The sequence below is a fragment of the Amphiprion ocellaris genome, chromosome 14 (assembly GCF_022539595.1).
Source record: "Amphiprion ocellaris isolate individual 3 ecotype Okinawa chromosome 14, ASM2253959v1, whole genome shotgun sequence".
NCBI classification, from domain to species: Eukaryota; Metazoa; Chordata; class Actinopteri; family Pomacentridae; genus Amphiprion; species Amphiprion ocellaris.
Genome location: NC_072779.1, coordinates 24,322,157 through 24,334,396, shown reverse-complemented (window position 1 = coordinate 24,334,396; position 12,240 = coordinate 24,322,157). Strand labels below are relative to the sequence as shown.

The window sequence follows — 12,240 nt, the reverse complement described above, 5'->3', positions numbered from 1 at the left end:
GTATGTGTGTGTGCTTGTGTGAAGGGGGTCGTTGTTTTAGGAAGATGTAAATGTGATTCTGCACAGAACCCAGAGAACAAATGGTAACAAACTTGTTTCACAGGCGTTTTTTTTCTTTGCCTTTTGCTCTCTTGTGATACATGCTTTTTTTTTTTTTTAAACTGGAAGGCTGTGTGTATAATTGCATTTGAGCAGAGATTATATAATAACCAATCACTTTCTGCTTTTTGCAGCGTTGATGTTTTTGACCATTTTTATTTAGGTTACAACAGTTGTACTTACTACTTACCAGCACAAAGTTGTGCCCTGTAATCACCTCCATCTTCAACCTTGGCTGATATCGGAGTTAGTGCCGCCTGTTAAGTAGGCTCAATATAAGCTTTTAGGATTTAACTGCCAGGCTAACAGCAGTTAGTGTCCAGGTGCAGCTCAAGAAATTAGAAAATTGTAAAATAGTATTTTATTTTGTAATTGAAGTCAAAAATGTACCTTCCATATCCTACATTATATATTCATGACCCGTAAAGTGAAATATTTCAAGCCTTTATTGTTTTCTTTTTGATAATTATTGCTTGTAACTTATGATAATTGTGACACCCAGTATCTAAAAAATTGCACCTTTTATTAGTTAATTATTTTTAAGCCTCATTTAAATGATCTTTGTTTTTAGTTTGTAGTACTTTGAGACTTAATAACATAGTAATAATACTATATTAATAGTAATTTATGATTATTATTATGATAATTATTATTATGATTATCATTATTATTATTACTACTACTGCTACTGAAATTAGGCATTAATTGGTTGCACAATACAATATCTTCTACAAGAAAGCACAATCTCAGCATTCATTGCTTCAAAGCAAATGCTAATAAGCTAATCAATATTTATTCAGGAAATCTCATGCGATCAAGGTCTCAGGGAAATAAATGTCCCATAATTGACTTTAGGCAGTGTTGTAGCTCACTCCAGTAGTAAGGCATGTAGCACCAGAAACCAGTCTGTCACAGTTAAGAGTTGACAAGACGACCTGTCAAAGTTAGTCTCTCTTGTGGTTATTAGCTCTGAGCTCAACTGAAGAGTCAAGATTCAAGATCTTTTTTTATTACAAACACAATTATGCATAGTATAATGCACAGTGAAATGCATTATGCACCTGTTAAAAACCAAAACAATAAGAACAATAATAAAGAATAGAAACACACAAAAACAAATATAAATAAGAATAAAAAACTGTAAATACGTGTATATATATCTATATGTATGTGTGTGTGTGTGTGTGTGTGTGTGTGTGTGTGTGTGTGTGTGTGTGTGTGTGTGTGTGTGTGTGTGTGTGTGTATATATATATATATATATCTCAGCGGCAGATAGGCTGTGGGAAGAAGCTCCTCCTCATCCTCTCTGTGTTTGCCTTCAGGCAGTGGTAATGCCGCTCCGATGGCAGCAGAGAGAACAGTCTGTGGCTGGGGTGGGTGGGCTTACTCACAATCTTCCTGGCCTTTAACCTGCAGCGTTTGTTGCACATGTCCTGCAGGTTGGGGAGTTTTGGGCAGTTCTGATGGGGCACTCAGCCCAGCAGACCGCCCTCCTCAGGACCAAGAAGTCCTGCTGAGTGTTGCTGCCCATCCAAGTGGTGATATTCCCAGCCAAAACACTCAGTGGTGCAGGTGTAAAAGTTCCTGAGCACCTTGAGAGGGAGTTTAAAGTCCCTCAGGCGTCTGAGGTGGTGGAGACGCTGTCGAGCTTTCTTCACCAGGGTGTTGATGTGACAGGACCACGTCAGGTCCTGCGTGATGTTAACACCCAGGTACTTAAAGCTCTCCACCTCTGTCCCGCTAATTGTGAGTGGGTGGTATGCCCTCTGCTGCTTCTTGCTGTTGTCCACAATCATCTCCTTGGTCTTGCTGACGTTCAGGAGGAGGCTGTTGTCTCTGCACCAGTCCTCCAGGTGACATTAAATATCAAAATGTAATTAACACTAAAGTAAATTTCAGGCATAGAAAAAATGAGGCTGTTTCACTACATGAAATGCCATGCAGATGCACCCTCAGTTATACTGTAAGCTTGTGAGGCCTTACTATGACAGTGATGATCGCAGAAATGTTTATTTTTTTGCCACTTAAAACATTTTTGTAATTAGTATCATTAGTATTTAAAAATGTTGAGAAAATAAGAATGCTGCATTTGAATGTAAAAAAGTGAGCCATTACAAAGTGAATATTCAGTGAATTTTTTAATGTATTTGATGGAAATCATAATGCTGCCCAGTTTACATTTTTTAAACATCAAATTGACTAAAGGTATTGGGAGAACATTTATTACTTCATCACAGATATATACCTGCCGCAGACATCCAGTGGTTTATAGGCTGACAGGTGCACAAACATCACTACACATTAATGTAAGTACTTCTACCTCATCTGTGCCGCATACAGTCCATCATCAGTAATTAATGATGTACGCACTTCAACACTGACAGAATATCTCATGTCCACGATATGATGATCGAGTTAACTGAAGGAAAATTGAATTCTGGCCTTAACAATATCATATTCAGAATATAGTTGAAGAAATATATATATTTGTACAAACATCTAAAAATGCAATAAATATACTGTACATATTAAATTTAACAATTTATAAACATTATTAGAAATACATTTTGTATTCTAACAGGACTATAGTTCCTTTTTAAAATTAAAATATGCACAGATTAAAAACAACTTACTTAGTTTATGGAGCTGACCAACATGCAGGGTTTCTAGGACCAGCATCGGGATATTGGCAAAGACGCTGCACTGGCAAAAAGTCCACAAATTAAGCCTTGAGATGAAGGGGCTGCTTATGGTCCACCAGCTGCCTGTGGAGTCTCCCAGCTGTCAGTGAGGACTGTGCCTTCAGCTGTGCCTCAATAAAAAATTGCTTAAATGTTATTTTTTATGCACAGTAATAGTCATTATAACAAACAGAAAAAGTTGTACTGCAGCTAGCAAAGACAAGCAAATAATTCAGTCAGAAGTACAAATTCAGCAATCAAGTCCAATATTAAATACCCATATAAAGTTATGATCATTAATTTTATCCTTATTCAAAGCGATTTGCCTGGGAACAACAATTAGATTTCCACTCTGAGGCTAATGTTTGACTGTTCGACATATGCAAAACTGTTTATATCTCATGTTTATCCACTACAGAAATGTCAGAGCCAGGGGCAGGTTTAAAAAAGTCTTGCTGAGATAAGGCTGCTGTCAGCAGGGTACTGTGAGCACCAACCAGCCAGTCATTTAAATAACTTACAATGCATGTCTAACCAGGACACCCACATCTCTAAAAATGTTAAAGCAAATTCTTAAGCAGACATTATCTTGATAAATCAACTCCAGATTTGAGGTATATATCCTAGTATATCAAAAAAGATTTACCTACAGTTGTTAGTTTTCTCCTCAGCGTTTGGCCGCGGTTGGCATGAAATGCATTTTGGGATACTTGGCTGCCTCAAATCCAAACAAGTCTGCTCCTTTCGTATCCTCGATAATGTGGCCGGAGCAACAACACATCCGGGCATTTTTTCTGTGCTTGGCTGGATGTGTACTTTAAATTGGAAAAATACTTGGGCTGCAACTGAACACAAGTACAGCCAATCCCACATGCTGAGTAACAGCCTGAGGGCAGATTAATTAATGGCCTGACCAGTTATCAAGGCCGATATTTGATACTTGACTTTAGTAAATCAAATGTGCTGCTTTGGCTCTGATGCAACCAACTACTCACTCTGAAGTCACTCTGCAATCTCAATCAATGTCCCACCCACAGCTCTATCTGGTTGGCTACTTGTCACAAGTCAAAGCCACTGTTTACAGACAAGAAAGGATGAGCGCATTAGCAGAGTGAATTAGTGAGCAGTACCATGACTGAGCTATGTTTGGAAGATGAGGTAGCAGATTCTGCTAAAATTGTAATGCGCACTGCCATCTTTCAGAAACGTGCCAGATTTCTCTGCTGCACAGAAAACACCCCAATATGTCATTTGTGAGTGTCAGAGCAGTTGGAACCTATTTTTCTGTCAATTCTGGGTTACGACTGCTACTAAGAGGTCATCTGTGTTTCTTAGCCTGTACAGTAACATCCTTCTAAAATAGGATTAACTTAAACTTGGTTCTAGCTGACAGGCACGTCTTTAGCTGAGATCCATCCATCCATTATCTGTACACCGCTTAATCCTCGTTAGGGTCACAAGGGGGCTGGAGTCTATCCCAGCTAACCTAGGGTGAAGGCAGGGGACACCTTGGACAGGTCACCAGTTTATGACAGGGCTGCACATCAAGACCAACAATCACACTCACATTCAAATGTAGCAGAGATATGTTCTGCAAAAACTACACTAGAAGCAAAGCCAACACCACAAATCAGGACATAAGCTTCGTTCACAGTGGCTAAAGCTAAAGCTAGAATATCCACCATCAGTTCATGACCTAAAGCTCAACACAAATGGGTTATGCAACATGACAATGGCCCAAAGCACACAAGCAAATCCACTTCTGAGCTGCTCAAAAAGAACAAAATGAAGTTTTTGGAGTGGCTAAGTCTGGACTTGAATCTGATTAAGATGCTATGGCAAAACTTTAAAAGTACGGTTCATGTTCAAGAACCATCTAATGTAGCCAAATTAAAACTACTGTGCAGAGAAGAGTGGGCCAGTACTCCTTCATGGCGATGTAAAAGACTGATCACAAGCTATCACAAACATGTAACTGCAGTTGTTGCTGCTCAGGGTGGCGAAACCAGTTATTAGGGGGAGTAATTACTTTTTCACAGGGTGATGCAGGTTTTCAGTAAATCATCATTTAAAAGCTACATTTTGTGTTTTGTGAGCTATCTCTAATATTAAAAAAATATATAAATATTAATTTGACAATCTGAAACACTTGAATGTGAAAAATATGCAAAAAAAGATATACAAAATAGGAAATAAAAGGTAATACAGAAGTACTTTTTTGCAGCACTGTATGTCATCCTAACTCCTGAGTCCTAAGTTTCCGATGACCCCTCTACCTCTGAATTTAAGAGTCTTTGTCAAACAAACATGCATTTTTTTTCCATTTATAGATTTTTAAATAGGTTTTCTGGAAAAATGACAACATTTGCTGAGTTAAAAAATATACCACTGACACCAAAAAGGCTCCAGAGCATAATAGTACCACTACCATGTCTGATGGTAGGTACAGTGCTCTTGGGGTTAAAGGCCTCACCTTCCCACCTCCAAACATATTTTGGTCATTGTGGCCAAGTGGTGCAATTTTTTGTTTCATCTGACTACAGAACTTTCCTCTAGAGGGTGTTTTCATTGTCAAACTTCAGCTGTTTCTAAAAGAAGAGTTTCCTTCTTGCACAGCAGCCTCTCAGCCCATGGTGATGTAAAACACACTGGACTGTGGATGCTGACATCTGTTCCAGCCATTTCTCATTTACTGCGAACCTGTTTTTTGGTGGTTCTTGGTTGACTCTTGACCATCCCAATTGTCTCTCAGCAGCAGGTGATAGTTTGTGTTTTCTTCTTGATCGTAACATGTACTTTATACTTACAGTTGTTTGCACAGATGATTTGGGATCTGTAGCTGCCTTGACATGGCTCCAAGTGGCTTTGCAGACTTTTTCAAGTCAGTAATTGCCGTTTTTAGATCTGTGCTTTAGATTGTTGTAGCTGAGTCTAATCAGTGTATCAAATGGACCCTATTTAAAGTGGCTTAGAGAAGTCAGCAGCTGTAGTCAATCACAGTCACTCATGAGACGTTAAGAGGTTATACCCCTAAGAAAATCTGATAAACACAAATGTCTACATTACCAATACTGAGGGTAGGGATGACCTGGTTGCTGTGGATGACATCACGCTTTATTCTTTCTGACCAGGGCGCTGTCCACATATCATGAATTGTTCCCTTAAAAGAGCTTACTTCTTTATTTCATGTGTTATTTTCAAAGTTTCCTTTGAGCTTTGTCAGATAAACCAGCTACATACGATGCTGTTCTGCCTGTTCTTCTTATTTATATATTTATTTATTTGATCAGAAACCATGCAATTAACAGAAAACATCTGATGTATTGCATATAGAGTGTATAGCATTAAGCTAATTTTCAACTCCTGTCCCTGGTTGGGCTTTTCAGAAAAAGTAGACAGAGGACCAACAACACCAATAAAATACAGACTATTTCTCCTTTGCGCCCCGCAAGTCGTGTCCTTTTCCACGGTGTAAGCTGATCCGTTCCAACCCCACAGTGTTTGGAATAGCATCCCCATCTTCCAAGCATGATATCCTGATTTTCCTAACTGGAATTCTGAATGAATGGCTGGTTTTATTCCTTTGAGAATCAAGAGAAAGAAAGACCTGACTGGCTCTACAGGCAGCCAAAAAAGGCACTGCAACTGGTCAGTGTTCATGCCCATCCTACATTTCTGCCCTCCGATTGGTTCCCTTGTCCCGACCAGCTGTATCCTCCTCCACAGACAACATTATAAACTTATAACCCCACCAAACGCACACATGCACGCACGCACAATGACACAATCCACAGTCAGTTGGACCTTATAGATGTCATAGGTAGGTACATTCTTGTTTTTTTTCCATCCACTACTTAACTTTTGCTAAAACTGTTTTTAAATCTGCTAACATATTCATTTTGTTTGGTAATGCATTGCAGATATGACAGCCTTTGATTGAAAAGGCTGTCTGTCCAAATGTAGTTCTGCAGTAAGATATTTTGGTGGAGCTTCTGGTGACCATGCTGCCGTCTTGTCTTAAAAATAAGACAGTGATGCCACCAAATTAGTTTTATTTTATTTTTGCATATCTCTTTACTGACTTAATGAAGGTCTAGTTTTCATTTCCTACATCACAGCCATTTACACCTTGAGTCTTTTGAGTCTTGGGTTGTTAACAGGGTGCAAGTCATGCGATTTTGGGGGTAGGAAAAAAACAGAGGAACCCACCCCAGTTAGCTAGAAATAAGAATGAGAGGTGAATAGTCTTCAAGAACCAACAAAGAAGGCCAAATGCCCTCTTCGTTGAGGTTTATTATGGCAGAAATGACTGAGAATCTACACAGACATTAAGAGGCTGAAGTTAAGAAAGTCGTTGTCATTTCATTGACAAGTTTCTTTTGAAAATACAACAGATGAGATTTATATCGGTTTTTACAGTTTACCATTCTCTTGTGGAAAACAGTGGATATCTAGTTTGCTGTCATCCATCTACACTGTGAATAAGGCATTAGGTTATGCTTCTTTTGAGATGAATACCTTTAAGGAGACAAATAAGCAGCTGTAATAGATTTACCTTGATTTTTACAAGCTATTTCTCCTGTAGTTGGAATCAAAAACGCTACGTCTAGAGGCTTGGCTCTCGTAAGAACACAGAACCTACCCAGCTTACACCCACAACCACTAGTTTAAATGATCATATAATCATTTTTCTAGTTGTATTCAAACTTTTTTGTGCTGTGACTGTGCGCCACCCGCTTAAGTGTCCGTGCTTCAGCATATTCTGTCCAGCGTGTGGTTCCCTCTTGGCTGAAGTCCCAGCAGCAGGGTGGGATGTGGGAGGGAACTTGTTTGCCGCAGTTGTCGATGCAGCGATGGGGAAGCAGTTCATTGCTGTCCCAGAACACTGACAGCTTTTGCACACAAACACACACACGTGCCCAGTGAGCAGCTAGTGCTGCCAACGACCAGGCAGTAGTTTGAAGAGAGCAGTCCCCAGCTAGATAGATAGCAGATTGAATCTCCAGACACTTGCGTGTACATGCACGCGCACACACACACACACACGCATACAGACAGGCATAGTCAAACACACAGCTTCATTCACAGGCATGCAGGAGGAGAAGGAGAAGAGCATGGAGGTAAGGAAAGAAGGCTTTAGGGCATTCACAGTCTAGTATTTACAAGTGATATGTGAATGAAAGGGAGAAACTCTAGCTGTATGTGGGCAGACACGTGTGTGCATTGGCATGTTTGTGTACATTAGCTGCCAGCACAGCCTGCAGTCTGGGGTGGTAAGGAACTTGAATTCTGTAGCAGAAAACTGCAGTGGAGTCTTACCAGTCTCCCTCCCTGCTGTAGTTCCTGCTCTCACTCTCACTGACATCTTACCACAGTGAGTTTCAGCTATACAGTAATGGAATCATTTATTTATGTAAATCTTTTGTGTGCTTTGTCTGCTTTACTTGTGATAATGCTCATTGAAAAGCAAAAAATGGTTGTCTGCGGAACACAGACAGTAAAATAGCCGATGCTAGAAGGAAGACTGTCATGCTGGCACAATCAGTTCTTTAACTTATTGAAAATTAAGCTACGTTAGATAGTGTAACAGTTTGGACATTTTTGATGTTTAGCCATTGTATGTCATGGGTACAGCTTCTCAAATATACTAATTTGTTTTTGTTCCCTAATACCACTACAGCTTTAGAGTTTTAGATTATATGAATTTTCAATTTTAAGGTGTCACATACAACAATTAGCTTAACACTGGGTACCCCCAGGGTTCTTCAAGGGAACTTACCACTGTCTTTTTACTGAGACTGAAATTTGATGCCAACTACACGGCCATTCTGGCAAAGTATGAAGGATATAATGGAAAGTCAGTGTTATTTTTTAGCTGTAGAGAAGAATTATTTACCAAATACTAGAATTTAATAAAACACCGTCTAAGGTAGCCACAATGTCAGAGGGGGGAAACCTTGTTTTATCATTTAAGCTGTATTAATGGGTAGTCTGTAATAGTTTTCTGAATTCAAACTACCTCTGCTCGAGAACTTTCATGAACACCACAGTATGTTTTGCAGATCATGCAGTTTCTTTGGAATTGCTAGCAGTAGTTGCATTGCCAGTTTTCTAGTCGCTGTGCTCTGAACCATGCTATGAAGGCCTGCTGCTGGTGGGCAATACCACATGCAACGTGAATGAATCCCATCATCCCCAGTTTCAAAGATTTTCAGCACAAACTGCATTGGGCCTTGCAAACATTGTCTGGAATAGGTTTAACATACTCATGTTTTGGATTATTGGGATACTGGAGGTTAATGCATCACTTGCCCATCCTGAAGTGACAAACTAATATTATCTTGTTTATAGCAAGGTTACAGATGTTTTGTTTTCTTTCCTGACAACTGATTGATGAGTACCGGAGCTTATGCACACCCGATGAGTGCTAAGCAATACACTGACATAAACAATACCCAAACTGTCACAACATCCAAGTCACACTAGAGTTAATTAGAACTTTCTGTATATATGCACACACATTCATAAAATATTGTATCTATTTGTGATTTGTGATGTTACAGTATTTATTAATTCTACAATTAATTAAAAATGCTATGCAAGTACAAGATAAAATACCAAGAGCTCTGTAGACAAAATTAAGTACTTTTAAGGACTACTTTTTGAATTTTAAAATCAATGTTAAATTCTTTAGCAAATTAAATCTTGTGTTGTACTTACCCATGCAAGAGTTCTTTTTTGAGACACTGTCCATAGAAGCTGATGTTATGCAAGGAGCTTCACACTGTCTGAGCTGAAACATAAACACTGATTTACGCTGATAACCGCTGTTCCAAGTATGAAGTACTTGTACGTCTGATTTTTAAATCAGAATTGAGCAAGTAGTCTAAAGCCCATGGCAACGTATTAGGAGGACGGCCACTGTAGCTCTGACTAGTGGTGCTATGGCTCATTCTAAAACTCCTGATTTCTGCTGCAACTGTGTTTCCACTTCCCAATCTTCCCGTCTCCTCCATCTTTGTGATGTCTCACAGTCCGATCTTTCAGGCCCTCCTTCCTCTCCTCCTTTTCCAGTCTTACCAGAAACCAAGAAAGATCTGGTGTTCACAGGTATTTTCAAGTTGAAAAGAATACAAACCTGAAAGCAACTTAACCATCTAACATAATTGCACAATGGATTTCTAATCATCAATTAGCCTTTCAGCATGATTAGCTGACACAATGTACCATTAGAACACAAGAGTGATGGTTGCTGGAAATGTTCCTCTGTATCCCTCTGCTTTAATTTGAGGGTATTTACATCCTAATCAGTTGAACGGTATAAGAATTAAAACACATTTTATATATGCCCTCCACCTTTTTAAAAGACCAGAATTGTGGTGGTGTACTGAGATAAAATGTTGAAAATTGTGTCAATGTCTAAATGTCAGCTGAAGATGACATCCGTTGTGTGGCAGGTACTGGAGAACTTTGCCACTCCAAAACCTTCATTTTGTTCTTTTTGAGCCACTCAGCGGTGGACTTGTTTGTATGCTTTGGGTCATTGTCATGCTGCAGAACCCATTTGTGTTGAGTGAGGTCATGAACTGATGGTGATTATTCTCCAGGAGGATTTTCTGATAGAGCGCAGAATTCATGATTCCATCAATTATGACAAGTCATCCAGGTCCTGTGGAAGCAAAGCAGCCTCTACCACCACCATGTTTCACTGCTGGTGTCATGTTCTTCTTATGGAATGCAGTATTAGCTTCACTCCAGATGTAACGGACCCATGTCTTCCAAAAAAATTCCACCTTTGACTCATCCGTCCACAGGATGGTATCCAAAAAGTCTTGGGGCTCATTCAGATATTTTTTTTGCAAATGCCAGACAAACCTTTATGTGCTTCTTGATCAGTAGTGGTTTACACTTTGCAGCTCTCCCATGGATGCCATTTTTGCCCAGTGTCTTCCTTATTGTGGAATCAAGAAGACAGACTTTAATTGAAGCAAGTGAGGCCAGAGAACTGCTGTTCTTTTGATGTTCATCTGGGGGCGACGCTCTTGGAGAAATGCTGGTAGTTGGGCCACTCCTGGGAATGTTCATCACTGTTCCATGATTTCTCATTTTGTGGATAATATCTCTCACTGTGGTTCTCTGGAGTCCCAGAGTCTTAGCAATGGCTTTGTAACCCTTTCCAGACTGATACAATCAATAACTGTGTTTCACATCTCTTCCTGATTCTCTTTAGAACGTGGCATCAAGTGCTGCTTTTTGAGACCCTTTAGCTTCTTCACAATGCAAGACAGGTTCTATTTAGTGATGTTTAGATTCAACAAGCTTGGCAGTAATCATTTGTGAGTGTGGCTGGTGAAGCTGAACCCAACTGCCAAATCAATTGACCATTTGGGAGATTGATAGCCCAAAATAGGGCTGGACAGCATTTTTCCTTCAATGAATAAAATAATCTTTTAAAAACTGCAAATTGCTTTTTCCTAGGTTATCTTTGTCTTATATTAAAATTCGTTCGATGATCTGAAACAAATATGCAAAAGTAGAAGATATCTGTAGATGGGCCAATGCTTTTTCACAGCGCTGTATATATATCTTGGAAAATATTTCCATGTGTCGAGCTAAAATTTAACAAATATCTTCATAAACGTTCAACAATTTACCAACAACTGTTTAGTTGCAAATTATTCTTAGGGTTATGTGGTTGTTCAGTATAAATTTTAATCCTATCCAGTCAAAAAAGATCAATTGCTGGAATTTAGGAGGAATTCTGGAATTTTGTGTAGAGGATGAAACTTAAGATATTCTGACCTAAAAAAGTATTTGGAGCAAAGCTTAAAGATTTTGCAAGGCCCTATGAACTTGATAGATGTTTTCACATAATTTTTTCCAAGATCTATGATAGTATGATTTAGGAAGATAACGGAGTTGGTGTGGAATGACCCAAAAACCATGTTACTTAAATGGTGTGGAGACAACAATGTTTTAAAATGAAAGCATTTATTGAATGAAATGTAAAAGTAAGTAAGTCTGTATCGTATCCATGGATTGTGGAAAATCAGCTGAGGTAACATTACATTAATAGCTTGATTGTACATGTGAAATACTGTGAAATCGTAAATTACAGTTGGGTTTCATGACAGTGCCACAATTTGGTTTCTTTATTCACTGTAATGTGTGTGTAATGTGACTAAGGAAAACGTGTTTGATCAAAGTAAGATATAATGTGAAAAAACCTAGCATTAACACAGTGTGGAGGACGTCAATATGATCCATCAGTTACAGAATGGCTTTATTTTACAGTTAAAAATTCACATGCTATCTGTCACTGAGTCATGGATGCCTACACAGGTGCCTGAGCAATGGAGCAAAGGCAACAAACGCATTCCTAATATTCAGTTAGGAGTAAAGTTATGGTTTTGCTCTCCTACTTTTTGTCTCAAAAAAATAATTGTATCATTAGAAAGT

General features: G+C 38.9%; 1 protein-coding gene across 33 annotated transcripts in view; it reads left to right on the top strand.

Annotated features, from left to right (window-relative positions):
- The window catches only part of dlg2 (discs, large homolog 2 (Drosophila)), a 186,852-nt gene that overhangs the window by 59,136 nt on the left and 115,476 nt on the right, over window positions 1–12,240 (top strand). The window lies entirely within an intron of this gene.